Below are 13,501 nucleotides of genomic sequence, written 5' to 3' on the forward strand. Positions count from 1 at the left end.
GTACGCGACGCGAGATATGTAAACACGAACTCCCGTGAATGAATCCATTCGATTAACGATCGAAGTGAACGATACACTTTCGTCGAGACGCGCGATCTACGTAATTTCGAATCTCAACGACTAATGTACAAATTTTAGACGCTCGCGGTTGGCATACATGCATCACGTGACGCGTGACGTATTTGAAATTCGACGAATTTCAAGAAGGATGCGTGCCTTTCGTGCAACCTCCAATCTTTTCGAACGTTACGACGGAAATTTGGCGGAATCCATGCATAAGGGTGTGTTTAATATCACGATTTATAATCGAAGAATCGCGAAGAGCCTCGTATCTCGAAAGACATTTGCATAGAAATGAGACAATTCTAACGAATATTTCTCGCATATTACTCTGTTAAATATTCCGATCGACAGGATTTTTCTTCCGCGAACGCGTCGCGAGAGAAAAATATTCGCCTACCTTTGTCACGTCGTACAGTGTGCGTAGAAAAGCGAAGAAATTGTCGGCGCGAGAAAACGAATTCACGATACATCCGCGATTTTTCGATACAGACGAGAGAGAGAGAGAGAGAGAGAGAATAAATTTTCACTTTGATTTTGACTTATCTGCGGTGTGAGACGAGGCGCGATGCGAAGTGAGTAGCGCGCGCGCGGGGAGAGAAAAAGGCAGCGACCAATCAGCGGAGGTGGGGGAGCGTCGCGTGACGCGCGCAAAAATTTCGAGTACGTGCTCCCTTCTCTCGTCTCGAACGACCTTCATACCGCGACGAGTCGTTGGACCGCGAGTGTCGGTGTCTCTCCTCGGAAAGGTAAATCGCGCGCGTCTCGGAACGGATTGTCGCGGTGAATATCGAAACTGGTGACGCGTAAGAGTGCGGCCGCGAGTGATCTTGTACCATGGGACATACGACGGGATCGTGCCGGGCTTCCGCGATCATCGTACGTGATCCTTGAGGATTTCGTGGACACCTGTGGACACTTGCTGCGAAGTTGCCATGGCGACCGGTGAGTACGAAAATAACAACGGCGGTGGCAAAAAGTGCTGTAGTCGCGAGAAACGAGAGCTAATTCTCGCTTGAAAAATTATGATATTTCCTAAAATATTTATATACGATGTAAAATTTACACTATTTCCAAATGCGTGCGCTAATTTCGTAATTTACGAAAAGATCGTTACGTATAAAGTATGTCCTGAAGTTGCAAATTCAAAACGATACTTTTATATGTTAATGTGACCGAATTTAGCTGCGTATTTAAATTATTATTAATTTCGTAATTATGTATATACTAGTCATTTCTGTATACTAATAATATATGCAGTTAATTGGCATATTAAATATTAATGCTAATAATATCCATGATCATTTTAAGTGATTTGCGTAATATATTCTGTTGCAATAAATTTTTAACCGGGTAATTTTAAAGTTGAAGATTTGAAAAAATTTAACAAGTTGTCTTTTCAGATATATTGGCGAATATTATCTAAACGCAAGGTTTCAAAAATACGCAAATAACGCGTAAATATTATACTTATAAATAATATTTATTTAGTTTGAAAAAGAACATTTTTTTACTCTTTTGTTAATCTTAATAGCTACTCCTAACAGCTATAGCTTTTTTCTCAAGATAAAGATTTCAAAGAATTTTTTAAAAATATAACGATTACAGCCTTTTAATGTCAAGTCCTCACTTTTAATACTTTGATACACGATATTGAATGATAGCCGTTTTGCACGATTTAGTCGTATATTTCTGTAAATGTCATGGTACATTCTAAATATGACCATGACCTTCATAAAGAATCGAGTCGGATTTATTTCAATTCTCCTGTTGTCTTGTAAAACGGGAAAGGAAGTCTACGAACAAAAAGTTGTTTTATTTTTCTCTACTTCATATTTTGAATCAATCTCGAATATGTTTGCGTTGTATTTTTCAATAATAGCATCTAATTTGCACCAACGACAAAAATACGTGCGAAAAGAGTATCGTGTAATGAAAAAAATTTGTGTCACTATATGATTTATGCATAAATCTCACTATTTTATCTCGAATCAATGATGGTAAGAAGTTTATCTCGCACTTCCTTCCGATGGCTCCTTTCTCTTCCCTCTTATTGTTAGAGTTGCTACCGAAGTTGCTGATTGCAACACGCGAACTTTACGTTGTCTACTTTCCTCATTAAAAATGTATAAACTGCATCAGTAAAGTCTCGTTAAGCAGAATAGCAAACTATCGTCACTTTTACGCGAACGAAATCTCAGAAATAGTCGAAAATTGCAAAGGACAATCCGTTGACCAAATTTTCCATTTTAATTTTATATAATACTTGGTGTACTAAATGTCGTATAGCGAAAAGAGAATTCGTGTCACAAATATATGATTTATGCATAAATCTCGCCATTTTATCTCGAATCAATGCATCGTAATAATTTGGGCTGGTAAATACGTCATTAAATTATTAATAACACTTGTCACAAAGCGCGCAGGTGGTAAGTAGATTTTTTCGAATAAATTTCTGTTAATGACATTAATGGTGGATAATATTGCCTATATTAAATTACGACATTCGATTAATTTAAAAAGGATGTATTATAAGTATTTAAAAGCTTTAAATTTAGCTAATCTAATCTAATTAAAATTAAAAATATTGATAATATCGGCGTTTCTTCAGATAAAACTCTGAGATAAAATTCCGATCTTGCATACATGCAAAGCTTTCTCAGCTTTCTCGTTTATTCTCGCTTAATGTTTACGCGAAAAGTTACGAGACTTCATCGATTTATTCGCGCACTCTCGGTGAATTCTTTTTACCGTTTCATTCGCATGCTGCAGCTAGAAAGTTTCGCCGCTACAGGCCAAACCTTTCGTTTCAGTTAATGGTCGCGTGTCTTCGACGAAAAGTAGAGCGAACTAGCGTTTTATCACCTGTCCCGTTTCAAGGTCGTAATCGTTTTTTCACGTTCGTAGATGTAAGACATTGATTATCGGCTCGGTTGAAAATTAAAATACTAAATGCAAGAGAAATACCTAGAAATCGTGCGTTTCTTTAAAGATTACATTAATTACAAATTGATTAATTTTTCAAAGAACATCAAAGATAGATTTTTTTAGATGATAGCCAGATTTTTTATTCGTATATTAAGATGCGAAAAATTCTTCCCGAAGAATGCGAAAGATGTAATTTTAAATGTAATTTTAATTTTCATTAATATGAAAATAATTGCGACGATGTTCTTTATTGGCATTTATAAATCTGATTCAAGACATAACTCATATTTTTTAACATTTTTTTTAATCTCTCTCGTTTTTCTATTTTTTTTTTTACATATTATTAGGCGTAAAAATACATATAAAAATATTAAAAAATATGCCGGCTTCGACGGACGTCGGTCCTTTTAAATCCGATCGTCTGTAATATCGAGCGGCTAAAAGGATCTCCGATCTCGTTTTATTTTTTGTCGGCACTTTGTTCGCGCTTACGGTTCGCACTCTGCGCCAACGTCTTTATAGATTATCGTGTAAAGGATCGTTTTCCAGGAAGAATTATTACGTGTTCCGTACTAGCCGCAAACTCATCTGTTTTCGCATTGAATTCTATGATGTAACGCTTACGTTCCGGGTAAATCCAACAAGGACATACTCTACACATTCATTATACGAAATATTATGCTTCATATTGCCGGAGATAATTGCATTCTGAAAATAAACACACACTGAAATATTTTTCATCAATGAACTCGATAAAAAAAAAATTGATAAAATCGATACTTATTCGTGTAATATTATAAAATAATTAACACACACATAATGGCAATTGTGTATGTATGTGTTATCACCATCTATCTCGATATCACAATCAATTGATTTCTGATCGTATGTTTTTTATCGGCTTTTATCTATTTCACATCGCATTTTAAAAAAAAGATGTTACAATCGAAGAAAAGGTTCGAATCACGAATGGAATCTAGAAAAATTAAAATTATAAATCAGTAAAATATATCAAGTTTATATTGTTTTTGCAAATATTATTATATAATTTATATAATGACATCGTATAAAATATAAAACAATCGTTTTTCTTATATGATGGTTGGTGTGTAAATTTTACAATCTTGTTTTCTTAAAATTAATTTCTTTGAATCGAGACATTTTTTTTCAGGATGCGACGAGCGATAAACTTTGTGAAAGATTGCAGCAAACCTATTCTAGGCATTTTGCGATCTTTCGCAAGGTATGCAACTCGTTTTTTTATCTCTCGTCAATATTCTGCTCAATCGTAATCGAAAACCTTTCGGTTCGCGTATTCGTTTTCGGCGAATCGAATAGTTTCTCTCGGCCAAAGTCTGCGCGGAACCTCGTTTCGATATTTCCGAGGATTAGCGGCAGCCGGCGGAATTTTACTTGCTCGGCTAGTAAAATACCAGGAACAAGCTCCTTGTCCCCTTATGCAGCAACGCTCCATCCGATTCTCTTGCGCCGAACTCAGCAGTTTTAACTCTCGTCGCGCGAAATATCTCGCCGTGAATTCCTCCGTTTTATTGGAAGCGCGAGGAATTTTATTCGCGACGACTCGCATATCGGAAGTTGGACGTTGGTTGCGTCGCTGAAAATAGAGGAAATATAATTTATATAACATGTATCGCACTTTTATATAGAGTGATACATTTTCTTTGAAAATTTAAGGAATTTTGAGAAATTAAACTTTAAAAATGGACGACAATATTTTCGTCTTGATTTCATTTCGAGCGGCTTCAAGAATTTGATTAGATTTTTAATCAAGAATTAATTGTCAGAATACTTGACGAAAATATTTAATTATGAAAGAAACATGACAATCAAACTCTAAAAGTGAGTCTATTTAAAGTTTAATACGAAAAATGCGCGACTTTTGATGTCTCCTCTATATTCGATGAATTCTTCGAGTCTCTCTCTAGCCTCCTTACAAAAGTTTCTACGCTGTCGCATATTTTACTGTATATTCGGACGATGCGCCTGCATTTCTGTCGATACCCGTTTCCGTCGTATATCTCGCACGTTGTTAGACGTAGACGTGTTGGAATCCGGTGTGACATTCGAGTATTCTACTATTCGTTTCTTCGCACTAGCTAGGATATCTCTCCTCGACAGGTGGTATCCTCTAAAAGTACTTGCATCATAAATCCGTGAAACGGCGCGTTTTTACCGAGTTTTTAATGATATCACACGTGTGACAGCAGCTGTACCTAATTATAAAAGATTCACAATCTACGCGATGCAATTAAATTAATTATCCTGAAATGCTGATATTTCCTTGATAATAAATATTATCGCTGATTTAATTATATGTTTATTTATGATTATTTATTGATTTTGAATATTTTAAATATAAAAACTTGTAATTATTTGTATTTTAATGATTATAATATATATTAATAGAATATAAATATAATATACAAATTATCTTTCTGAATAAGCAATTCGACTCTTCGAAAAAGGGGAAGGGGGGGGGGGGCTTCTGGGAAACAGGTTCTCTCTCCGATACTATTCCGCAGCATTTATTTTATGAATCCGTTTACACGTAGGATGTGTACGCGTTCGTTTAAAAACTGGCTTCCTAAACACATCCACGGTGGGCGAAACGGGAGAAGGAAAGACGATAAGAACGAGTCATTGACGGGCGTATGGCTGTAAAAATTGAAGAAGTAGGATGAGAATAAAAGTTAGAAAAAGAATTAAAAAATACACGTGGGCGGGATACGAGAGGAGAGGGAACGAAGCGTGATAAAAAGTTAACGGTATATTCGTTTAATAACCATTCATCCAATTAGTGAGGATCACACGCGGTTCTGCGTCGATGGAAACTGAAACTGACGCGACGTGTGTAGAGAACGGATTGGATGACAGAGAAAGAGGGAGAAAGAGAAAAGGGCTTCACGTTTCGCGGCTAACTCGCACGCACGTGTTCAAAAGTCCGACCTCGAAACTATCTCGTTCGAAAGAAATTTGATGAGGCGAACCGATAATCGTCCTATGATTCCGTTCGTCGAATCGAAAGTTCATTTCACTCGTTTATCCGTAGCGCGTGGAATATTCCTCCGATATCGTACTTTGAATATGTAGAGTGAATGCTAAAGTCGGTTTGCTGATGTTGTCGGTGCTAAATTATGACTTGTCACACACACACATTACTATTAACTGGCTTGAGGAATGACATCAGCATTTAAAGAGTTTTTATTTTGTTGGAGATTAAACTATATATATATGTATATGCGCGCGCGCATACATATACACATCTTTGTTCAGAAAAAAAATAAAATTTGCAATTATAATTCTTGCTGAAACGAGCGTCGAGATGGGGATTTTGCAATTTTCTCTATACGCGAAGAGGCCTTATTTGTTTCCTCCAATTCTAAAGAGGACACGTCACTGCAAGCGACATTCAAACGGATACGCACGACCAGATAATTACATCGTTATCGTACGTCAGATTCATACGCGGTTTCAACATTAAGTACCGTCTAGTACCAATTCACATTATTTTTTCATCTTCTTTCCTATTTATGAGCGAAGAGAGAGAGAGAGAGAGAGTGAGAGACAAAGACCTAAACAAAGAATATGAATGAAAGAGTGCATTTAACGAACTGCTCGCGTTCACAATTGCCAAGTCACATGTCGTAACTGGTTTTACACAGCGAATCTGAGAAGCATGAGTTTTTCTACATTGTTATAAATATTAGAAGCCTAGCTAATTGTGAGAGATAGCAATTGTGTTTCAATTTAAATGCATCAACGATAAGAAGAAAGATTTTAGAATAATTAAAAATGTTATTCTAAAATTTTATTTTACACATACACAAGATGTAATTGTCGTGTAATATCGAATGCTGTAAATATTTAATTTCGAAAGAGAGCATGACTTCTAATTAAATTTAAGAGAAAATCCGCTCCATATAATTCTTTTTCTAGAATAGAATAAAATTTGTTGTTAAATTTATTATTTTTTAATCGTTGTATTTTTCATCACAGTTGTTGTGTTTTTGCGTCAGACAATTTTTCGTAATTGATGCGTTTAAATTGGCCGTTTAAACGCATTAATGCGATAACGTAGATGATCGAAAAGAATTTGAACTGACGATTACATGCGTATTTACTTGCAACGCGATCGATAGTGTCCATGTTGGTTTATTTGCGAATTGTAGAATGTGGCACAGACTAAATCGAATCGTTTTGCGAATGTTTATCAAAGTTTTTATGTGCGCGGTAACGTGTTATACGTACAAATATAGTTTCGAGTATCCTGCTGTTTTGCTAAAATCGTCGATACAATCCTTTTTACGGGATGTGATAATCCAGTTTGTGATTGAAATCTGATCGTTAAAACACTATGATCCTTTTCTCATATATCGCGTGTCGAAATACGCTGGTATAGTTTGTCTATAACAAGTGCTTTAACTCCGCAATTTTAAAGATTAAAATGATTCTCTGTATATATTGCATTGTTGCAGTTTTTTTCGCACATTTTATCTTATAGAAATATATTCATATATTTTTTTAAGAATTAAAAGATTTATATTACACACATACACACTTTTTTCTCTTTCTCTCTCTCTTTCTTTTTTTCTCCTCTCCAGAATATAATTATAATTTTTAAAGCGTAAATCTAGTTTTTCCATAAATCAGAAGATTAATTATATTATATTGTACATACACATGTACTCATTATCATTACGTATATATTATTTACTCTTGTAAGACTTCTAATCACAGATGTACAAGATTCTCTGTTTTCGAAACATGGCACGAATCGCGTCCGTTGTACAACTTTATCGATTTTATTCGAAAATACCTGACCAACGCGTATATCACTATGAACGTGGCAGATTAATGTTTCCGCGCTCGTTACAGCAAACGTTTATATCTTTGCGTATGATTTATGGCATACGTTAGACGTGGCATTAAATCGACTTACGATCCTAGCCGTGATAGTGAAACTTGTATGTAGTCTTGTCACATCGGAAAATGGCAAGAAGAAATCAGACGCGATTAAAATATATTTTTCCGAGCTTTTCAATCATTTTCTTCGAGATAAAGAATAAATTTGCTACAATTTTAATTTTTTAACATAAGTCATTGAATAAAATGCACAAATAAAACTTTAGGTCTCATTAATTTTCAGCTTCTCAAGGCTTTATCAAAAATATTACTTACGAAACTTTATGTACTATTTAAAACGTCTTATTAATATTAATGTTTGGAGATCACGTGGTTCTTATTTTCTATTCTGTAAAGTTAATTTTTTTTTTTACTGGATTAATCGATTCGAGATAAAAAATTGCTCGAAACCCCTAAATACATTTCGGCGTCTTTGAAAAACGGAGAAAAAGTTATATTATATAAAACTGTAGAAAGATCCTCTTTCTCTCTCCTTCTCTTTCTGCCTCTCTCTGTCTCTTTCGCGCAGATATCATCGAGATATCGCCTAGCAACGAAAGCTGATAGCTTCCACTGAATCGATAGACGCCCTGTAATGCAATATATCGGATGGCACTCCTCGGCCTTCGGCCTATGCCCTGTCTCTCGCTTTCCCTTTTCCCCCTTTCCCCCTTCCCCCCTTTTCCCCCGCCCCTATCTGTCTCGTTTCTCTCTATCGTGCGCTCTATGTACTCGCGAGAGTCCATGTACCCGTTGCCCTTGAGTAAATACATTTATTCCTCCTTTCCCTCTCTTCCCCTCCTCTTCTCGCCTTCCTGCTGCCATACACCCCCGTTGCGACGTATATGTGTGTGTACGCATGCAAATTCGTACGCGACATGCGTTTGCCCGTGAGGCGTGAATCGAACGCAGGAAGTCAATCGTTGCAGCCGGTGGGGGCGGGCCTCGTTCGCTTTGATCGTGGCCACGGTGAAATTTTCTGTCTCAAATCTTGAATCGTCATTTATTTCCGCGTCAAGATGATAATATTACAATGGTATTTCACGAACAACGAAAACTTTAATACGCGGCGAGAAGCGAAAAAGGGGTTAAATGGGTGAGAAATTCATATCGTGTTTGAAAAATGACACATACATTTGAAAATTATTGATGCGGCACTTGTATTAGCATCATTTTCATTCGTAGTAAGTCTTTATACGATGGAAATATTTGCGACGCGAAATTTGAATCGCAATTGCGATCAATTTTTTACATAGCTTTGCGTTTCAAATCTATTTTTTTAAATTGGATATATTTGAATATAAAAACAACGCATTATTCAATACATATGCATTCATATGCTATGTTTAATACACTAAAAGATTAAATACATAGATATATGAAACTAGATTTTGATACAATTAATTAAATTAAAAATTTAGTCTTAACTTTTTTTCATTATAACTTTTCGATCGAAACCAGGTGTCGTGAATTTTTCTATAAAGAAGTTTTCAAAGTAACGAAATATTGCGTTATTAGCAAGAACAAATATTGCACCAGTGGCCGTAGTACTGCGCGTGCAGGCGTACGGAATTTATTTTGATACAAAAAAAAAAGTGTTGATCGATTTTCCGGCGTTCGAAGTAGCCGATGCAACGTGTACCGACGGACATTTCCGCGTTCGCGTGAGAAATTACGTTTTTTATCACCCTGTTTCCCTGCGTGCGTTTAAAGAATAGAATTTCTCACGTCGTTGAATATTCATCGTATGCCGAAGAAATTTTCATTAAGAAGAGAGAGAAGTTCTCGAGAGACGTATAGCATACAATACTACAAGTTTCTTGCAATTATTATTCTCGTTTAGAGAATCGTATCGCGTTTCAATATTTTTTAAGATAGATAAACCGGCTCTCTCATCAAAGTTAAAAAAGAAAATTATATGAACAAGTAAAAGTTTATAAAGACATACGTTGAACAGGCATTGTTTGATTTCGTTCGTGCGATATTTCCATGCCATTTACACGTCGAATTACGAAGTAATATAATTCCATGGATTTATTCTATGTCACGTTCATGTATCCCATGATTTTATGCATGGCAATGACACGTTCCGTCGCGTGTATTGGACGAGGCATATTGTGCGAGAGTAGTTTTGTGTTTAACCGCGGATCTTCGTAACGTAAAGGCCTGGTAAGTTTTATAAGGGATCCAGAAATTTGTATTTGTTCGCGCTACGCATTTACCGATTGGATCATGATGGTCTGAACTTTGAAAGTAGTATCTTAAGCCGCGAAAAGGGGGAAAGAAAATTGCCGAAAATATGGCTAAATTTCGCGTCGTTATGGATGTTTATTTCTTCTCGTTAGATGGGTTGTACCTTGCTATCTTTTCTGATTCATCTGAAAAATGGTATCGATTACGTGAGTGTAATACGATGTATAAAGCATCAGAACTGATAACGAAATAAAAATATTGAGTAAGGCATAAATAATTGAGAATTTTGATGAATAAACCTGGAAAGATATTAGAAGTTTAATTTTTTTGATGGCATAAAATTACATTTATAATGTTTCGTAAAACTATAAATATATTTTAATCAAAAATTTTACTTCTTTAATTAATATTATAATAAAATTTGTAAATTCTTGGCCAGATAATTTATTTTTCTGTTAAATGTGCATTTTAATGCATCGCGCAGCGTAGCAACATCACGTAACATCTCTAGATGGTTTTATGGTGACAATGACCCGGCTTTAGAGGCGCCATTTATGGATCTCTGACCGGCGTGTTTCTCCTCCTTCCCACTTTTTTCTTTCTCTCTTTCTCTCGATGAAGCTCGAGTGAGTTTGCTTGCGTTTCTTAATCGCGTACGACTTATTAGGACATGCTTTTCCCCGGACGGCCGATGCGGAATAGAAAGAAAAGAATACGGAAAAAGGCACGCGGAACTTTCAGCAAGAAATTTTTTTGCGCGGTGAGAGAGAGAGAGAGAGAGAGAACTTCTCACGATACGCTACACCGCTGAAAAAGGCGAGAAAATCAGTTTACCGGCCGCGCCTCACCAGTAACGACTTATTTCATCAAGGTGGAAATTTGATAGCGCGAACAATATCGCGATACGGAAAGCGATATCGCTCTCTCTACCATTGCTTAATTATCATTACGAAGGAAGAAGACATAATCTTATCCTCTTTTGCTTTGAGCGATCTTGCGATCTATGAAGTATTATACTTTAGAAGAACGTAATTAGTGAGCAACGAGCGAGTCTCTCGCAACACGCGCTCCATTGTGAAATGAAATTTTACGCATATTGTTTCTTTCTTGCATATTAGGTAAAAGTAAAAGTTCCTTGCCTTATGATGCAAAATTATCTCATCGCAAAAATGAAATAATTCCATCGACGATATATCGTTGCCGCAATTGCGCTCATTATCGCGATATCTGAAATTACATCCCTATAAAAAACTTGGCTGGATTTCAAATTTAACATATGACACTGAAATTGTGCGATGGCGAATTAATGCGGATTGAACTTTGGTCCAATTTTATCTTAACTTATTATATTTCATAATAATTTTGCAAAAACGTTTTCGCCATGCGATCTCCGGTATCATTGTATATATACGATGCGATGGGAAAGGAATCAGCAAATGAAGCAAGATTTAATCGCGATGACGCCGCAATCTTTTCCGAGTTTGCTCGTAATCATGATGGATATATATAGTGATAGGAAATGTCGATGAAAAAAGGATGTCAAAAATACAGAGTAAACCGCGACAAGTTTCCGCGTTTCTCGTTTTTTTACATTAAATCTTTCGACGATATATCATTATTGTTGGACATTTTAATATGCAATCAGTTGCATCGCAAGATAAATCTCTTGAAGAGAGAATGGAATATAAAAGAGAATTTTACGCGTTTCACATTATTATCTATCTCTTACAAAATAATATATGATGATAACGTAGTGTAGTCTAAATTTCTAAGATTTATACGATGTTATATCTCTCTTGCATCTTGCTTATATGAGTATAGTGAACGCGATATTCTTGTATATGTAAATACATTGCATTAGTTTCCAAACAATTATCGTTGTTTATTTAAGAAAAAACTCAAGTTTTATCATTTCTTTCTATAAAAGAAAATTAATTGTTCGTGTTTTTTTCTCTTTTATTTACCATACGAATTTTCAATCGGTGTAGTTTTAGCACATCTACAATATAATGTATGGGAGATAATGTGAAACTTTAAATGGATTTTTTATTTCGCTGACCGTCTTTGCGCACATCCTGATTTGATCGCGCGATCAAATGATTTTATTTCTTCAAACATTCATTTATATGGGACAAAGTTTGCGTTGCGCAGATTTTCATCACAATGAATTTATTTACTCTCGAACATACAATCGAAACCCTCTATTTACGTCGTGGATTTATACCTCTGTTAGGCGGCCAGACGAATGGTGGCAATCTGGGAAAGAAGGAATTGCGATGGGCGGGTTGGTAGCAATGACTCCTTGCTTTGCGGCAATCGTAGCTCGGTCTCGCACTTTTGTTTCGCGATTTCTGATTTATTATCTTATATAGCTCGCACGCAAGGGATACTGTTTTCGAAATCGAGAAAAGTAAAATTGGGGAATATATAAGTGCAGAATCTAGTATAGCGAGAGTCTTCCGTAATTTTTATCAATTATATGTATATGTAAAAAAAGTTTGAAAAAAATTTATAATTTATATAATATATTATTTATAATTTTATTACATTTTCTATTATTTTTCATAATACATATAAAATTGTATATTTAACCTATTAAATATTTTTGAGGATTACGAGAAGCAATTAAAAAATTGCTTTTCGTAATCCTCAAATAATAATTGGAAAATATTGAATAGAATTTAGAAATGGGAACGCGAGAGTGAAACGTTTGAATTTTTTTGTGATTATTTTCAAAATTGCTGCGAAAACAAATCTAAAAGATTATGTACAATTTCGGTTGGACGACGAGCGAGGATCTCGTCGACCCAGCTATTTCGTAATAGTAACCGAGATCATCAGAAAAGCCAAGTGGACCTTTTAATTCCGTGACTCCGACGGAATTAAATTCTCTTCTAATTTTGTGCAGCCTGCGAAAATAATACGACACATACGTGCGAGAGAAAGATAAGTCCCGTGCTTCTGTTCTTCGTTTTCTCTATTCGTTTCATACGTTCTCTCTCTCTCTCTCTCTCTCTCTCTCTTTCTCTCACGACGCGATTTCGTATCAGATGAGTCTGCAGGGTTAACAGGTGACCTCAGTTGGCGCACGTTTCGAGTGTAATTAATATGACGAACGGCTCGTTTCACCGTTAAAACACAACGCAGTAGGAGAATAATAGGTAGGTTCCACCGGGGTAATGGGAGCATGCATGGAAATTTCCAAAAGTTTCTCCGTTTTTAATTATGCCGTTTCTTTCTTCAATGGTTAGGAAATATCTTTCATTCGTTTAAAATACGAGTCGTGTGAAAAAATATAAAGTGTAAAAATAATTTTATTTTTACATTACAATAATTATTCTCCACAATTACTTTATTCAAATCATTTTATTCATTTTTACTCGTAGCTTGTTAAAAT

At 35.5% G+C, this 13,501-nt stretch overlaps 1 protein-coding gene across 1 annotated transcript in view; it reads left to right on the forward strand.

Annotated features, from left to right (window-relative positions):
* Positions 1–780: 780 nt before the first annotated feature.
* LOC115236110 (alpha-mannosidase 2) overlaps positions 781–13,501 on the forward strand; it is a 134,630-nt gene continuing 121,909 nt past the window's right edge. The window contains exon 1 of the mRNA XM_029808328.1: positions 781–1,005. The gene's annotated coding sequence lies outside the window, so the exon portion shown is untranslated. The remainder of the gene's footprint in view (positions 1,006–13,501) is intronic.

Source organism: Formica exsecta, unplaced genomic scaffold (assembly GCF_003651465.1).
Source record: "Formica exsecta isolate Colony F162 unplaced genomic scaffold, ASM365146v1 scaffold245, whole genome shotgun sequence".
NCBI classification, from domain to species: Eukaryota; Metazoa; Arthropoda; class Insecta; order Hymenoptera; family Formicidae; genus Formica; species Formica exsecta.